Here is a 3,788-nt window from a genome sequence, read left to right on the forward strand (position 1 = left end):
GACCATTTGTTGCAAGGTGAGGACATTTTGCTGGGCGTCACAAGCTATTTTGCTAATGGTTTAGTTTAGGGCTAAGGTGTCAGTTGGGTTAGGGTGAGGTATGCATTGATAATGGTTTGGTTTAGGTGCAGGACTAGAGTAAGGGCATAGAAAGGGTTGAAAATGACTGAAAAGTCAATGGGAGTCAACACATGGTCCTCGCTACATATAGCAGAACGAGTATGGGTTTGTGTGTGTGTGTGTATGGGGGTGTGTGAGGGGTACTGGGTGTAAGCAGTGACTCACTTTCCCTCTGAGATGAATAGGGAAATGAAAGCAATCAGGATAGGGACATTTGCGTTTGAACCACATTAGCTTTGTGGTGAAACTTCCACATAGAAGAGGTAGGTTAATTACCCCACCCCAGAAAAGCAATCAATAGGTCCGATTGAGCCATTAACACGTCAGAGAATTAGAAGTGCTTAAATTAAAAGAGCAATGCCACGACGTTATGAATCATTCATGAATTAAAACCAGTTGATTTAACGTAACCATGGGTGCTAATATTAAACAATGGCTCGATGCAGATTCCCATCGACTAAACTCAGATAAAACAGAGGCGCTGGTGATTGCCACTGATGACGCTATTCCAGATATCCACCAGTATCTGGGAGACTTGAGTTTGTCTGCTAAACCAAGCCTTAGAAACTTAGGTGTTATTTTTGACAAAATATTGTCCTTAGAGCACCGCTCAAAACCTCTGACAAAGAACTGTTTTTACCAAATGAGGAAAATCTCTAAACTTAGAACAGTTGTGTCCAAAGAGGATCTTGAAATGATTATCCATGTGTCAGGATCCCTGTTTTTGTGTTCGTCTGTTTGTCTTGTCTTTTGTGTTCTCCCTTCCACCACCAGGAGGCGCCTGGCTCCGGTTCGCCTCCTCACACACCTGCAAGCTGTTGCCTCATCACCGGACTGCTCTTAAGCTGCCGGTTGCCACTACTTTGATGCCAGAGTGTTTGCCAGTTTGGGGTACTCTAGCCAAGCCTTGTTTATGCTGAGTCTAATCTGAGTTTTTGCATTTTGTTCTCTAGCCAAGCTGAGATTACATTGAGTTTTGCTGAGCGCTTGTTTCTCCCTGAGTCTCAACTTTGTTTGTTCTTTGCCTTTCGGCAGGAAGCCTTCCTGCAAACTGGACCTTTTTGGACCGCCTTCTCCCAAGTGGGATCAACTGAGTCTTACACTGAGCGACGGATTCCAAACAGGAGGTTTGGATCCAGCCACCTTTGAGCACGCTGAGATCACTCTCTGAGTAAGGAAGTCATCTTCACCACGACCCGTTCAAGTACCACAGGAAAACTGAGTTGCAACCAGCGGCTGCATCATTCCACTCCGTCCGAGTTCTAGGTAAACCCTGTTCCGCCCTCCACCGAATCAAACAAACCCTGGAAGACCAACACACAGACTGGAGTCTAGGTGTCTCTTCTTCTCTGGAAATGTGAGTGGCAACAAATCCTCTCCTTCAAGATTAACAATTCCTATTCCCCACTGAGCCTGAACCTAACAGTCTGTCTTCCCCTCATCTTTCAGTTTTCCGGCCGAGCAGAGTTTGGAGGAACTCTGCACCGAACTCTAAGATACCTTTCAATAAAACCCGTTCAAACCTTTACTCTGTGTCTCTCTATTTGGATTCACTGCATGTGGGTCCGAGCTTTAGATAAAATCCTGACACCACGCCTTTGTTTCTTCCTTTTAAGACTACTGTAACAGTCTATTCTCATGTCTAAACAAAAGGCTCAGAATTCTGCAGCGAGGTTACTGACTCGTACAAACAGAAGGGCTCATATTACGCCGATTCTTAAAGCTCTTAATTGGCTCCCAGTCTCTTTTAGGTTCCAAAATAAAATCCTGGTGCTGACCTTCAGGGCCTTTCACGGTCAGGCTCCCTCCTACATTAGAGACTTGTTGTGTCTCTGTGACTCAGGACCAGAACTTGCTCATGGTCCCTCGTACTCGTTATAGGACCAGGGGAGATCCTAAACTAATAGAGACTCAATTCTGTTGATGTTTTTAAGGGTGAACTGAAAACCTATTTGTTTAAGAAAGCATTTTAATTCTAGTAGATTAAGGGTTGTTTTATGACCATGTCTTGACTTAGTTATTTACTAATATATATGCATGGGTTTATTCGTACTTTTTATTCAGCATGTATAGAGAAGAACAATCTAAATACATCTGTTTCCATATTATAAATACCCGTAGCCCTAATCTACTGAAATAAATCAACTATTCTCCTGTCTTGCCCTACTTCAGTCTATCTTGAGAGTATAAAGTCTTCTCCAAACACATCTGAGAACCAGTGACCCTGAGCTCTCCCATGTTATTACCACTATAAATGAAACAAGAAATGGCAGAAATGGCCATTCTTTTGTTCTCCTGCTGCGGCTCTCAAATCATGAGCAAGGCCAGCACTGTTTTCATCAATGGCAGAAAAAATGTCTAACTGCACCTCCCTCTGATTCTCCTTCATAAACTAGAAAATACAACTAGGCACTTCAGGCAGTTCTCCTCACAGAGTCTATATCATACCATTACAGCAGGCTCCTCGCTTCATTGCACCTTGAAAACGGTTAACACAAAGCTCTAAAAGATTTGATCTTTGTTGGACTGTATGGACAAACACAGCATGCTCCAGAATACACGAGGGTCGTCACACCAAACCTGGTGGTTTATTCAATAAAATGGTAATTTAGATCAATACTGTGAGCAAGATAACATCCAATGCTGTCCAATTAAGGTGAGACAACTCCCCCTTATGTTGCCTTTACAAACCTCTGCTCATATTTGGAAAAGCTCATTATATCTGAAAGCTGATTAATGAGGCAGTATAAATTATTGGTATTGTAACAGGCAAGTAAAGAAAAAAGCTCTCTACTCAAGGGAGTATCTTAGAATAACAAAACAAGGTCTCCCTATTAAATCTCCATATTTATAAACCAACTGTCTAATGAGCCGAAGTGAAAGCAATGCTTGCAGATTCTGAGATGTAAATACACACACAAACATACGCAGACTCGCTTGGTGTTAAAGTCATAGGAATCCTGTGTAACTCATGTTTTTATGACTCGAAAACACACTAAATATGGTGAAGAAATACCAAACTTCTGATTGTCTTCTTAATGCACTACCTCTCGTAGGCTAGGGCAAATTGGAAGACAAAATTAATAAAGTAAAATTACAATATGTTGGATTATCAACATGATAAAGCAAATGTGCTAAAGTACACGGAGAACGATTACAAAATTTTTTAAAACACACTACATTTTAGCCTTAGCTCACCATAAGATATGCCCGTAAAATTCACATTACAAAGTACAGGAGGAATTTTCTTTAATTTGTTTTTATGCATCTTTCAAGCATATTTATAAAAGCCATGTAGGTAAGAGAGTTCTGACAACTCCATTGACGATAATAGACAACATTTTAGAATTTACATTAGAGAAGCATTTAGAGAAAAAAATTCTGTACAAACACGGATGTTTTTTTTTTTGTTTACAGAATATTTTTATCAGAAAAATTCGGTAAAAGAAAAACACAAAAAGGTTCTGGCAGAAAATTTCCAGGACCTTTTCTGTTTTTTTATGGATTTTTCTTTCTTTAACAGTGCTGGCTTTAATAGCTCTTCCGTAAGCAAGGAAGACTCAGAGTTTTAAAAATAAAGTTGTAAGTGTAAGAGGCCATTTAACCCTATAATGCCAAATGTATCGTATTTGATACATACGGTTTCTGAAATGTTTTGCGTCTGACAC

This window comes from Cyprinodon variegatus, unplaced genomic scaffold (genome assembly GCF_000732505.1).
Source record: "Cyprinodon variegatus isolate N-32 unplaced genomic scaffold, C_variegatus-1.0 Scaffold33, whole genome shotgun sequence".
Lineage (NCBI taxonomy): Eukaryota > Metazoa > Chordata > Actinopteri > Cyprinodontiformes > Cyprinodontidae > Cyprinodon > Cyprinodon variegatus.